The 14638-nt window shown below is 40.8% G+C and overlaps 3 non-coding genes across 3 annotated transcripts; 2 read left to right on the top strand and 1 right to left on the bottom strand.

Moving 5' to 3' along the window:
• Positions 1-289: 289 nt before the first annotated feature.
• LOC126005751 (U6 spliceosomal RNA) lies at positions 290-396 on the top strand. The gene has a single exon (XR_007494787.1). It is a non-coding gene; the product is annotated as a U6 spliceosomal RNA (small nuclear RNA).
• Positions 397-4171: 3775 nt separating this feature from the next.
• Positions 4172-4296, top strand: LOC126005309 (small nucleolar RNA SNORA40). Its single transcript, XR_007494449.1, has one exon. It is a non-coding gene; the product is annotated as a small nucleolar RNA SNORA40 (small nucleolar RNA).
• Positions 4297-11366: 7070 nt separating this feature from the next.
• LOC126004675 (U6 spliceosomal RNA) lies at positions 11367-11473 on the bottom strand. Its single transcript, XR_007493940.1, has one exon. It is a non-coding gene; the product is annotated as a U6 spliceosomal RNA (small nuclear RNA).
• Between the last annotated feature and the right edge of the window lie 3165 nt (positions 11474-14638).

The following is a 14638-nucleotide window of genomic DNA, read 5'->3' as shown; positions in this document are numbered from 1 at the left end:
ACAGCCATGCCTTGGAGTCAGTCAGCTGAGGATGCTTTCCTTGTAAAAGGCAGATTTGGGGATCAATCCCCATGATTTCATATAGTCTCAGAGGCCACAGGAATGATCCATAAGTTTCACAGCCAGGTGTGGCCCAAAAATCAAGACCAAAAATATAAATAAATAAATAAATAAATAAATAAATAAAAATAAAACAAACAAAAATAAAAAGAAGAAAAAAAAATCAAAACCAACCATGCTTGTCCTGTGAGACACCAGAGGAAAAATTCAGGTAAGAATTAAAAACTTAGTGCTGGCTTCGGCAGCACATATACTAAAATTGGAACGATACAGAGAAGATTAGCGTGGCCCCTGCGCAAGGATGACACGCAAATTCGTGAAGCGTTCCATATTAAAAAAAAAAAAAGAAAAGAAAGAAAGAAAAGAATTAAAAACTTAAAATTTTACCGAAGTAGGGCTGGAGAGATAACTAGAGCTGGAAGTTTGCCTTGCGTACAATCGTCATGGATTCAATTTTGCAACACATAAGGTTTCTTGAGTACCAACACGGGCAAATCTTGAACAGAGTCAGCAATAATTGAGTAGCACCATAGGGGCATTCCCAAAACAAATAACAATAAACATATTTAAAGAAGGGGCCAGAGTGCGGCACAGCGTTTTTGCCTTGCATGTGGCCAACCTAGGACAGGCCCAAGTTCAATTCCTGGTCCCTTGAGCCTGCCAAGGTTCCTGCCTGGCTAGGAGGAACCCCTGAGTGCCTCTGGGTGTGATCCCAAAAACCCAAAAAAATTTTTTAAAGAAATAAACACCAATTTTGTTAACTAGCAGGCATTTACTGATTTGTCCTTCCCCTGTTCACTTTCTCCCCTAAATATGGAAAGAAACTCTAATAAATAGTATTTAGTAGAACAAAATGTACTTGGAAAACTGTAGACTGTTCACCGAAAATTCTATGAAAACTCTACAAAGAAACATTCTTCCAGTGCTCTCGAAAACTTGAAGAGGCTTCTTTTATTTCAACATCTTCAGTTTCAGTGTGTTTTTTGTGAATGTCTGAAAACCACATCCTCTAGTATTGCAAACAACAGAATGTGACAAAACGATGACTGCTTTGAAGCTAGACCTATCACACAGTGGGCAGGGCCCTTTCCTTGCACAAGACTGGCCCGGGTTCAATCCTCAGCTCCACCTCTGATCCTGCCAGAAGTAATTCCTGAACAAAGAGCCAGATAACCCCATGACTTCTGCAGAGTCTAGTCCAAAAACAAACAAAAATATAACCACTTGAAGTATTTTTTCCTTTTTCTCAAAGTCAAATTCTGCCTTATGACCTGTACTGACTATCCTCATGTGTTCCACTTCATTAGTCTATTTTTAACCTAAAATGTTATAATAGTGGGTTTTGGGTTTGTTTTGTACCATATCCAGTGGTAGTTCTGATGATGCTCAATTGATGAAGAAAACCCAGGTCTCCCATTTGTAAGTATGTCCAGACCCTAAAAGTGATTTTGTGGGTTTAAGTCTATATTTTGGACGGGAGGAGATAGTACAGCAGGTAAGGCATTTATCTTGCACTTGGTCAACCTGAGTGTGGCCATACCTATCCCAAAAAAATTTATACACTTTTCTATTATACTGTTGGCAATTTTTGTTTACTTTAAAACGTTCAACTTTTCTTTGTTATGTAAGACTTTATGAGGGGGAAAAATGGATTCTCTCTCATTCAGAATTATCACACTTATTTTTACCTCTTCAGATTGGAGGTTTATCTTTAGGCCTAACTGAGGTTTAGTTAGTGGAAATCTATTCGTACATATAGTTATCTGTAAATATTTAAATTTTAGTTGCTTTTAAATTTTCTCTTCATCTCTACAGTATAAATTTCATGAGGAAAAGTAGTATGGATTTCTATTTACTTCTGGATCCCTGGGACACTGAATTAATGAAACTTATCTCCAGACTGATTTCCATATGTACATTTTTCATTGGGGGGGGAGGGAATATGCAACTTGCATGATATTCTCCAAGAGAGTAATGTTTCAAAATGGTTGTCCCACCTCACTTCCCTCTACTGCCATAGTTCTGTGAACTGGAGGGTTTCACTTCCCTGATTGTGTTTGCCAGGGCTCACACTTCAGGTTTTGGTGCTCACACTCACCTCACGTACTCCCCAAGGTTGCATAAATAGTGGGATCACAGCCACAGTTGTTGATGCAAACCAGACACACTTGCAGGGCTGAGGGGCTCAGACAGCAGAGAGGTCAAGATGAGGGTTGAAATCTTGGCTTCCTTCCTTCATTCCTCCTTTTTTTCCTTCCTTCTTCCTTTTTTCCTTTCTCCTTCCTTTATTCCTTCCTTCTTTCCTTCCCTTCTCTCCCTCCCTCCATTATTTTGAGGAATGGGGCAAGGCTTTTGGGGCATTCCAAGGCTTACTCCGAGTGAGCTTGAAGAACCCTATAAGGTGCCAGGGTTCCAAGATGTGTGACTGTGTGGAAAGCAAGCATCTTACCCATTGTACTCTCTCTCCAACCCCTGTGGCTTCTTTTTTGTTTGTTTTGGTTTTGGTCTTGGTTTGGGGGCCATACCCAGCGGTGCACAGGGCTACACTTGGTTCAGGAATTACTCTTGGAAGTGCCATAGGGGATGCTGGGATTGAACCGGGGCAGCCTCATGCTCGGCAAACACCCTGTCTGCTGTGCTATCGCTCCAGCTATAGTATGGCTTCATTCTTGAGTGGGTTTTTTGTTTGTTTGTTTGTTTTTTAACCTCACACCCATTGATGCTTGAGTGCTATTCCCAACTCAGTGTTCATGAGTCACTCCCAAGATTGCTTGGGAATTCCTCTGCCTGCATTACCTACATGACTATGAGGTTCTAGTGATTGGATCTAGGCCTCCTGCATACAAAGCATGCACTCTAGTTTTTTCTGCTATTTCCATCCTTAAAAAAGTTTAAAGTTGTATCATAGGTAAGAATTTTGTCACTTTTATATTTTCTTGAATTAAAAAAAGAATATGAGGCCAGGTGCAATGGGTTTGGGGCTAGGCTTGCACACAGCTGATCAGGTTCTATCCTTCTATCCGTGGCATCCCAGATGGTCTCCTGAGTACCACCACTAGAAATGATTCCTGAGCATAGGAGAAACCTCTGAGCATCAGTGAGTGTACAGCTCCCCTCCCCCCAAAAAATATAGTACTGGAGAAATAGCACAGCAGGTACGGCTCTTGCACACAGTCAACCCAAGTTCAAGTTCCCAGAGTATTACCAGAAGTGATCCCTGAGTGTAGAGCCTGGAGGAAACTCTTTAAATTTTACCATATGAGGCCCCCAATCCAAGGGGAATTTAAATAAAATAACAAGGCCAGGAGATAGCACAGCAGTAGGGCATCTGCCTTGCACACAACCGACCCAGGACAAACAGTGGCTTGAATCCCGGCATCCATATGGTCCCCTTTGCCTGCCAGGAGTGATTTCTGAGCACAGAGCCAGGAGTAACCCCTGAGCATTGCTGTGTGTGACCCAAAACCAAAAATAAAATTGTTTTTAATGTAGGCCTAGAGAGATAGTATAGCAGGTAGAGTGCTTATTACAAATTATTTGTATAACAAGGTTGTTGTGACAAAAATAACAACTATGGAACAATCCATCTAAAACAGGAACAGGAGAGTCTGGAGGGGTGGCACAAGCAGTAGGTTGTTTGCCTTGTACGCACTTACCTAGGATGAACTATGGTTTGATCCCCCGGCTTTGTTCCCCAAGTCAGGAGTAACTCCTGAGCGTCACCAGCTGTGGCCCAAAAACCAAAAAATAAAATAAAACGAACTAGAGTACAGGATTTAACAAATTTGCTTTGTGTGTGGCTGACCCCACTTCAATCCCCTGGGATTGAATCCCTTCTACCCCTCTGAAGAGCTGGGACTAGTCCCTAAGCACTACTGGGTGTGGCCCCAACCAATTCCCCCCACTAAAATATATGTATAGTTGTATGTATTTTGTTGCTTTATTGTTTAGCGATGATCATACCAAAAAATTATTTCTAGGCAAACATCTATTCAACAGTCAGGAATATCTATGACAGCGTGTGTGTGTGTGTGTGTGTGTGTGTGTGTGTGTGTGTGTGTGTGTGACAAACATATTCAACAGTCAGGAATATCTATGTTGACAGCATGTGTGTATGTGTATGTGTGTTTGTCTTGACTCTTGGTCAAAGATTTGAGACAGGTGCAAAAACTAAATCCTTTGCCACCCAGAACTCATTGTTCGATGTGAGTCCTGATACAGAGGAGAAGGAACATGGATGGCATCTTGAACCCTCGAGTGCCGGGCAGGCAGCAGGTCTTTGTTTTGGACACGAACATCTTGTCCTTTCTTCCGGCCTACTTCAGACGTGAGGCCCCATGATTTGAATGAATTCTTGGAATCCTGGGTAATGTCCCATCTGAGAATGATGCAATCATCAGGTGCTGGGACCTTCCAGAAAGCTCTGCTGGATGGAGTGTGGGAATGACTTGGACCTCAGCTTGCTTAGAGAGTGTAGCAGCCTTGGTCACATGAACCTTAAGGTGACAGTAAATGACAGTGAATTCTGGATCCACTGCAGAGACTCCCAGAAATAGAACAGCCTTCCTTGGACTGAGGGTCATAATGGATAAGCAGGTGGTCAGAAATATTCCAGAGGGAAGGAAGATGAGAAAAGCACACAGGATGACTTAAATACAATTTTATTTATACTTAAAAAAGAAAAAAAGTATCTGTATTGAGGTGAGAGCATGGAGCATGGTCAAATATAGTTTGGAAGTTTTCTGTGTTAGAAGATTCTTAATTCTTTTTTTTTTGTGTGTGTGTGTGGTTTTTGGGTCACACACCCGGCAGTGCTCACGGGTTATTCCTGGCTCCATGCTCAGAAATTGCTCCTGGTAGGCACGGGGGACCATATGGGACGCCGGGATTCGAACCAATGACCTCCTGCATGAAAGGCAAATGCCTTACCTCCATGCTATCTCTCCGGCCCCCTTAATTCATTTTTATGTGGGTTTTTTATTTGTTTGTTTTGGGGCCACACCTGGTGGCACTTGGGTTACTCCTGGCTCTGGGCTCAGATATCGCCCCTGGCTTGGGGGACCATATGGGATATAGGGAATCGAACCTGCATCGCCGTGTGTCATTCACGTGCAGAGCAAATGCCCTACTGCTGTGCTACCACTCAGCCCTAGAAGTTTCTTTTTTGGGGGGAATGAGGTATCATACCTGGCAGCGCTCAGGGGTTCCTCCTGGCTCTACGCTCAGAAATCGCCCCTGGCCGGCTCAGGAGACCATATGGGATGCCAGGATTCGAACCACCGTCCTTCTACATGCAAGGCGAACGCCTTACCTCTATACTATCTCTCTGGCCCCCCTAGAAAATTCTTAATTCTTAATTGCTACTCAACTTTGCAGCAAGTAAGAATCACTACACCCTGTAAATTTCCTGTTTACCCCAAAATCATTTCTTTCTGTGGCACATTCTTAAACTGGTAAAGGCCACTCCTCAAAGTAACTCCTAAGGAAAAAACTGTTTATCCAAGTAAATAACTGGTGTTGCACTAATCTCTAACATGTAGATGAATTGTTGACACTAGAAAATAACATCCTGGGCAGAGGAATTTAGCTCGATAAATAACTTTGTTTTGATCCTGGTTGCCTATGGATTTGGGTTCAAAAATAAACCTGGGGCCTGAACTTAGAAATATCATTATTTTAGAATTCTCACTATTTTAATGTTCACATCCTCTTAGTGAAGAAGAAATGCACATTTGTTTTTTGGCTTTTTTTTTTTTAAATCAATGATCTATGGCTTTAAAAATACTTGGCGTCTGTGGCAATGTTTGTCAGTCTCACCAGTGTTTATTTACAAAAATATGGATAATACAGAAGCTCTTTGTGCCCAAAACCTGGCTTGACTTGAATTGTTCCAGGATTTTCTGTCAAAAATGAATTCAGTCATTACAGAGAAGTAGGAGTTCTAGAACGATTTTGACACTTCAAGGAAATATTTAAAGGATGTTTATATTCATATTGCATGCAGGTACTACAAGATTCTGTTCTATAGAATGTGCTTTACATCCAAATTAGTTTTAAGGTATCATTTTCTGGGCCGGAGGGATAGCACAATGGAAGGGCATTTGCCTTGCATGCAACCAATCCAGGACTAACATGGGTTCGATTCCCGGCATCCCATATGGTATCCTTAAGCCTGCCAGGAGCAACTTCTGAGTGCCGCCAGGCATGACCCCCTCCCAAAAATAGGTATCATTTTCTTGAAAACCAGATCTGAGAAAAAACACTTTGCCTAGTAGGAATATAACTTCTAGGTATCTATGTAATGTGTCTTGGGAATGTTTTTTTATACAGCTGATCTGTAATCTTTCATATAATAGGTTAGGTGGGTACCTCCTGATAGTATGGGATTTCTCCCAACTGGGTTGATGTAAGGAATAAGTTTCATAAAGCTCATTTTCATGAATAGTGTTATTTTTGCTAATTCCTTATTGAATTACTTTGATAATCTTGAATCAACAAAAATGTCAAAGTGAGTAATAAATCCTAAACATTTTTCATTCTGCAGACTGCAAAGAGCTCTACAAAAAAATATTTTTAAAACATTTTCGTTTGACAAATACATGATGCTCTCACTCCTATCTGGAATATAAAGAAACAAAGGAAAGAAATAGACAAAGGCCAATGAAAACAAATCTTTAGCTTTATTCTGCTTGCAGAACTGAGTGCCAAGAAGTAGGAATTGGGTGAGGGAAGCAGACCTGAAGGACGAATGTGGAGAGATATGAAGAGGTATCATTCAATGACTGACATTAATATTAATATTACCATAAATCATGATACTACAATAAAAATTTTCTTTTAATATATTTTCCAAACATTTTAAATTATTAATGGACACAAGTGTATCTTTTTAAAGTTAACTTAAGCTATAAATAGTATTAATTCTAATCCAAAGTAAGACCTTTATATCATTTTTATAAATAATTTTATTGTGATTTTGTATCATTTTTTATTTTATTTTATTTTTGGTTTTGGTTTTTGGGTCACACCCGGCAGCGCTCAGGGGTTACTCCTGACTCTACACTCAGAAATTGCTCCTGGCAGACTCGAGGGACCATATGGGATGCCAGGATTCAAACCACCATCCTTCTGCATCAAGGCAAATGCTCTACCTCCATGCTATCTGGCCCCAATTTTAATATTTTCTAGAAATAAATACCTACATGTTCTTCTATATAATGCATGATAAGGGTAATCATGGAGTTATAAAATGTATATTTTAGTTAATTTTATATTTTATAATGCTCAGATGCCAACTTCTTTTATAATTCATTAAGTCTCTTGTGTAATATTAAGCAGATATTCATATATAATATTCTTAAATACTCTCTTAGGTTTTATAATATATTGTTGACCAGCTCCAAGGGTAATAAAATTGGGATATATTAAGAACAGTATGGGGGGGGGGGCAGAGGATAAATTTTAGGATGAACCAAAGCGTGGACTTGAGACTGTTCTAAGCATGTTTGGCAAATCAGTGAACTGACTAGTTTGTCGGAAGTTCCTGCTACTACAGGATATAAAGCTGAAAGGGTTTGTTAAAAGATTGAGTAAACAACGTGAGTTTCCTTTCTTTACCAGTGAAAGAACTGGTTATATAATCGGCTGATCACTTAAAGTTATTTTGAAAGGCTAGAGTGATAGTACAGTGGGGAAAGTGGTCCCCTTGCTTTCAGCCTCCCTAGGTTCAATCCCCAGCACCCCCACCTGGTTCCTGAATACCACCAGGAGAGATCCTTGAGCCAGAAGTAAAGTCTGAGAACAGATGAGTTGCTCACCCCAATTTTTTTTTCTCCCATTCAATAGAGTGGCTTTCAAGTTTAGCCCACATTTCTTTTGCCTTTGAAAAAGCTTTTAATTTCATGCAGTCCATTTGTTTATTTTTGTTTCTGTTATCTTTGCCAAGGAGACAGGTTGAGCTGGGGCCATTGCTGGAGGGATGTAGACGTTTGATTGTGAGACTGAAACCCTGTATAGTCAAAAACTGTACATCTCAGGTGCCTAAAATGTAAAAATAATTTTTTAGGGGGCTGGAGTGATAGTGCAATGGATAAGGCATTTGCTTTGCATGCAGCCAACCCAAGTTCAATCCCCGGCATCCCATATTGTCCCTGAGCCTACCAGGAGGGATTTCTGAATACAGAGACAGGAGTAACACCTGAGCCCCACTGGGTGTGACCCCAAAACCAAAATAATAATGATGATGATTTTTTTAAGAATCATAAAACTTCAAATAATTAATTATTTTGGCAGATGGAGAGATAGCTCAAAGGATTGAAGCACTTGCTTTACATGTAGGAGATCTTGGTTAGATGTGTGTGGCTAACTCTAGCTGTGGCTCCCAAAGAAGCAAAAAATGAACTCTTGTTCATTCTTATGAAAATTTTTGCATGTGAATTCCATTCTGCACAAAGGTGCTGTTGCCAAGCAGGTGTTGACTTTCCTGTGCCCTGTGTCCACTTTCTGCAATGAATACTATAACAAAATAGTTATGTTGAAGAAATAGGCTCAAGCCAGTATGTTCACTGGTGTAGGATTTTTACTTTGACATTTTGCTTCATCTTACTAGACCCTCGTTCCATCTATGTGACATGATTTCTTCACATATAAAATGAAGAGATGGCTTTGGAGAGATAGTAGGCTCTCGCCTTGCATGCAGCTGACCTGGATTTGATCCCTGGCATCCCATATGCTCCCCTAAGTATTGCCCAGAGTAATTCCTGAATGCAGAAGTCACCCCTGAACATTGCTAGGTGTGGCCAAATAAAATAAAATAAGATTGCTCTATAAGATTTCATTCAACGTTAAACTTTACTAATAAACTGTTAGACCACATGTAAAAACAAAGGAAATGTCTACGTTGTAAATATACTGAAATTCAACACCTCAAATGTAAGCCACTTTGACTGAAGGAATAGTTGAGGGGGCATGTCTTGTCTTGAAAAGAGTTTGTTAGCAGATTCCTCCAGAGACCAATGAGCTAATTGCTTTGAGAGGTCATCACAGGGGTGAACAAGTCTGCCATAACTTGCCTGAATCATAAAGGCTTAAAGTGCCCCCTAGGAATTACCTAATGCAAACTACTAACCAAATAGTTCTGAACTGAAATTGCCTTCGACATTTTTTTTAAATGGGGAAGTTTGTGTGAAGTCCTGGTTACGATTCCTTAAACAACAGTCACCCACCCCAAAACACAGAAACGGGAAAAGGGACAGGGAAAAGAGAAAAGACATCAGTAATCGTAAAATTATTACAAATCTTAATAGTTATAGAGAAAGAAAACTCTTCTTCAGGAATCTCATTCAGAACAAAGAAATAAGACAGTAAAGAATCCTCAGTCAAGGGCTGGAGAGATAGCCTGGAGGTAAGGCATTTGCCTTTCATGCAGGAGGTCATCGGTTGGAATCCCAGCATCCCATATGGTCCCCCGTGCCTGCCAGGAGCAATTTCTGAGCTTGGAGCCAGGAGTAATCCCTGAGCACTGCCGGGTGTGACACCTCCCCCCCAAAAAAAAGAATCCTCAGTCAAGAATGTAAAACAGGAACCAGAGAGATAACTTTGTCTCACAGTAGCTAAACCCAGTCAGATCTCTGGCACCAAAAAATGGTCCCCTGGGGCCAGAGTGATAGCTCAGTGGGTAGAGCCTTTGTTTGCCTTGCATGCAGCCAACCTGGTTAGATCCCTGGCATCTCAGATGGTCTCCCAGCCTGCCAGGAATGATTTCTGAGTGCAGAGCCAAGAGTAACCCCTGAGAGCTGCTGAATGTGACCAGGAAAGAAAAAAAAAGATCTCGTGAGAACTGCCAGGAGTGATCCGTGAGCACAGAACCAGGAGTAAACTGGGCACTACTGGATGTGCCCCCCGAAAAAGAATATAAAATAATCTCATTCTAAGCCTCATGAATCTTCAAAACTTACATTAGCATTTTGTAAAAGGAAAATTGTGAAGTAAATTCAAATTAGCAGAATACCAAAATCACTAACTTGATGAAGTAAAACATTATTGAAATGAATTGTGTATATTATAGGAAAGCATTTTTAGGTGTTTCATAGGTTCATAAGAAAGCACGAGATGGTTCTTGAATTTCAGTCAACTGCTTTCTTATGTGGTAAAATTTTTCCTCAGAAAACAGAAGTTGGGGGCCGGAGTGATAGCCCAGTGGTAGGGTGTTTGCTTGCACGAAGCTGTTCCGGTTTGGTCTGGAAGTGCTCCAGAATGCTCCAGGAATGATCCCTCAGTGCAGAGCCAAAAGTAAGCCCAGCACTGATAGTTGAGGTCCCCAAACAAACAACAACAACAAAATACAGTAGGAGGAAAGAGGAGGCAGAAGACATTTTTCAAATAGAGAACAAGATGGTGATGAAGCACATTTGTGTGTGTTCACAATGATATATAAGTAGAACATGTTTAATATTGTAGGGTAGTGGAGCCGGAGAGATAGCATGGAGGTAAGGCGTTTGCCTTGCATGCAGAAGGCGGTTTGAATCCCAACATCCCATATGGTCCCTCGAGCCTGCCAGGAGCGATTTCTGAGTGGAAAGCCAGGAGTAAACCCTGAGTGTTGCCAAGTGTGACCCAAAAACCAAAAAAAAAAGAAAAAAAATAATATAATTATTATTCCTGAAAGGAAATGAACATCAACATATCCCTACTTGAAAAAAAAAAGGAGGAGGTTGATTTGTAGAGCAATGTGTATGCAGTTTCTGTTTTTAAAACAGACACTCCAATCTTTTAAAATCACAATTATGTATTCCAAGATATGCAAATAAATAAATGCATATGCACAGAGAGAAAACATACTCCCCGATGGACACAGGTATTACTTCTGGAAGGATAATATAATTGCAGTAGAAGAAAGGCACCTTCTGCTTTTCTTGAACTCTAGCTCTTTCTTTTTTTAACAATGCGAATGTATCCATGAGTATTTTGTATAACTTTTATGGGGATTGGGGCTGAAGAGATAGCACAGTGGTGGGGTGTTTGACTTGCTCGGAACTGATCCAGGACTGATGTGATTCGAATCCTGACATCCCATATGGTCCCTGTGCCTGTCAGGAGCGATTTCTGAGCGCAGAACCAGGAGTAACCCCTGAGCGCTGTCTAGTGTGACCCAAAAACCAAAAACCAAAACAAAACATTGGGTGGCCATTATGGGATTCTAGGTATTGAACCTGGGTTGGCTTTATGCAAGGCAAATGCCTTACCTGTTGTGTTATTACTCCAGCCCATATTATGAATAATTTTTATGTGGTAATTAACTTATTTTTTTTAATATGGAACGCTTCACGAATTTGCATGTCATCCTTGCGCAGGGGCCATGCTAATCTTCTCTGTATCGTGCCAATTTTAGTATATGTGCTGCCAAAGTGATCATGGTAATTAAATTCTGTTTTCTTTTCTTTTTTTATATTTTATTTAAACACCTTGATTATATACATGATTTTGTTTGGGTTTCAGTCATGTAAAGAACACCACCCATCACCAGTGCAACCTTCCCATCACCAATGTCCCAAATCTCCCTCCTCCCCACCCAACCCCCACCTGTACTCTAGACAGGCTTTCTGTTTCCCTCATACATTCTCATTATTTAGGATACTTAATAATGTAGTTATTTCTCTAACTAAACTCATCCCTCTTTGTGGTGAGCTTCATGAGGTAAGCTGTAACTTCCAGCCCTCCTCTCTTTTGTCTCTGGAAATTATTATTGCAAGAATGTCTTCCATTTTTCTTAAAACCCATAGATGAGTGAGACCATTCTGCGTCTCTCTCTCTCTCTCTCTCTCTCTCTCTCTCTCTGACTTATTTCACTCAGCTTGTTTTTGAGCCATACTCTGTAGGACTCAGGAGTTACTCCTGGTTCTGCACTCAGAAATCGCTGCTGGCAGGCTCAGGGGACATTCTGGAATGCTTGGGATCGAATTTGGGTTCGTCCCGGGTCAGGCGCATGAAAGGCAAACATCCTATCCTATCACTCCGGCCCCTTGCTTTTGTTTTTTGTCTTGGGCTACATCCATTAGTGCTCAGGGATTACTCCCCTGCTCTGTGTTCAGGGGTAGTTCCTGGCACTGCTCGAGGGACCACGTGGTACTAGGAATCAAACCTAGGCCTCCTGCATACAAAGCATGCACTTCGCCCTTTCCACTGTCTCCCTGAGTCTTCGCAATAATTTCTCATAATGTGACATCTAGATAGAAATACCAAAAGAAGGATGGATGGATGGATGGATAGATAGATAGATAGATAGATAGATAGATAGATAGATAGATCGATAGATCGATAGATCGATAAATCGATAGATAGATAGATAAAAAATACTTGATAAACTGGGTCTATAGCTCAGTGGTAAGGCACTTGCCTTGTATATGTGAATTTCAGCACCACAAAACAAATAAAAATAAATGTCAAAATTTTAAAATTTTGTTTTGTTTGGACTCTTTTGGGCATATCCGGCAATGCTCAGGGTTATTTCTGGTTCTGCACTCAGAAATTACTCCTGGCATTGCTCTGAAGATCATATAGGAAGTCAAGGATAGATCCTGTGTCAGCCATGTGAAAGGCCAGCATCCTTCCTGTTGTTATCTCTCCAGTTCTAAAAAAAAATCTTTGGTATTTGAAATGACACCATCAGAAAAGAGAAGAGGGCCAGAGAAATAGCTCAACAGGCTGAATCACATGCTTTGCATCATAGTTAGATCCTGAGCCTGCCAGGGGTGATTTCTGAGCACAGATCCAGAAATAACCCCTTAGCACAGCTGAATGAAGCAAAAACAAATAAATAAAAGGGGCCAGGGAAAAGAATTTACTGGATAGAACAGTACTTGTATCTATCTGATAAAGATCTAATATCAAAAATATGTGTTTCAAAATCACTGCAACTCAAAATAATTAATAACCAACTTTATGCAAGGGATTTGTGTGACTATATTATATACATATCTACATATACAATCATATATATATACACAGTTAACCAATAATTCCATGAAAAATACTCACTGTCTTTGGTTATTAGGGAATTGTACATCAAAACCACAATGAGGTAGCACTTTAAACACTAGGATGACTATTAATGAAAAAATGGAAAATAGCAAGTGTTGATGAAATTGAGGGAAAATTGGAGTTCTTATATCTTGTTAGTATGAATAAAAAAAATGCAAGGGACTGGAATGACAGCACAGCCGTAGGGCATTTGCCTGGCATTCGGCCGACCCAGAATGGACCCCGGTTCAATTCCCGGCATCTCTCATGGTCCCCCAGCCTGCCAAGAGTGATTTCTGAGCACCGAGCCAGGAGTAACCCCTGAGAGCTGCTTCGGGGTGGCCCAAAAAAACCCAAAACAATAAAAAAAAAAAAAAAGGAATAAAAAATGCAGTCACTTTAGAAAATAAACTGACACTTCCTCAAAATGTGAAGTTATTTAGCCCTATAGTTTTCACTTCTAGGTCTTTACCAAGAAAATTGAAACCTTATGTTCATTGTAGACTCATGCTTGGAGAAACATTACTTAAACTGCCAAGAAGTGAAAATGACCCAAATGACGACAATTAGTACATAGAAACACGAAGTGTGGATCCTTGACATTATTGAATATAATTCTGCTATAAAGTGGATTAAGTGTGATACAGGCCACACAGCAGATGGACCTTGAAACTATGCCAAGTGAAGGAAAGCAGGCATGAGATACCATTCCTAGTGGTTTATATAGGAAGTTTGGAATAAACACAACTGTGGAAATGAAAATCAGTAAATCTCAATAGATCCTGAGAAGCAGAGAAAGAGGGTTTAGGTAATAACTGCTCATGGGTATGGAGTTTCTTAAAGAAAGATGAGAATGTTCTAGTATTAAATAGTATGATGTTATAAAACTGAGTATAATACATTTTTGGGTTTTTTTATTTTGGGGGGGGGGTCACACCTGGCAGTGCTCAGGGACTACTCCTGGTTCAATGCTCAGAAATTGCCCCTGGCAGGCACAGGGCACCATATAGGATGCCTGGATTCGAACCCACCGACCTTCTGCATGAAAGGCAAATGTCCTACCTTCATGCTATCTCTCTGGCCCCGAGTATAATACATTTTAAAGGTTAAAAATGTTGCGGCGGGCCCGGAGAGATAGCACAGTGGTGTTTGCCTTGCAAGCTGCCGATCCAGGACTAAAGGTGGTTGGTTCGAATCCCGGTGTCCCATATGGTCCCCCATGCCTGCTAGGAGGTATTTCTGAGCAGACAGCCAGGAGTAACCACTGAGCACTGCCAGGTGTGGCCCAAAAACCAAAAAAAAAAAAAATATATTGGGGCTATGACCGGAGAGATACCATGGAGGTAGGGCATTTGCCTTGCATGCTGAAGGATAGTGGTTCAAATCCCAGCATCCCATATGGTCCCTGAACCTGCCAGGAGTGATTTCTGAGCATAGAGCCAGGAGTAACCCCTGAGCGCTGGCGGGTGTGACCCAAAACCAAAAAAGAAAAAAAAATGTTGGGGCCAGAGGGATAGCACAACAATAGGGTGTTTGCCTTGCACGCAGCTGACCCAGGACA

The sequence above is a fragment of the Suncus etruscus genome, chromosome 3, assembly GCF_024139225.1.
Source record: "Suncus etruscus isolate mSunEtr1 chromosome 3, mSunEtr1.pri.cur, whole genome shotgun sequence".
NCBI lineage: Eukaryota > Metazoa > Chordata > Mammalia > Eulipotyphla > Soricidae > Suncus > Suncus etruscus.
The sequence above is the reverse complement of the archived record's forward strand: the minus strand, read 5'-3'. Positions and strand labels throughout refer to the sequence as shown.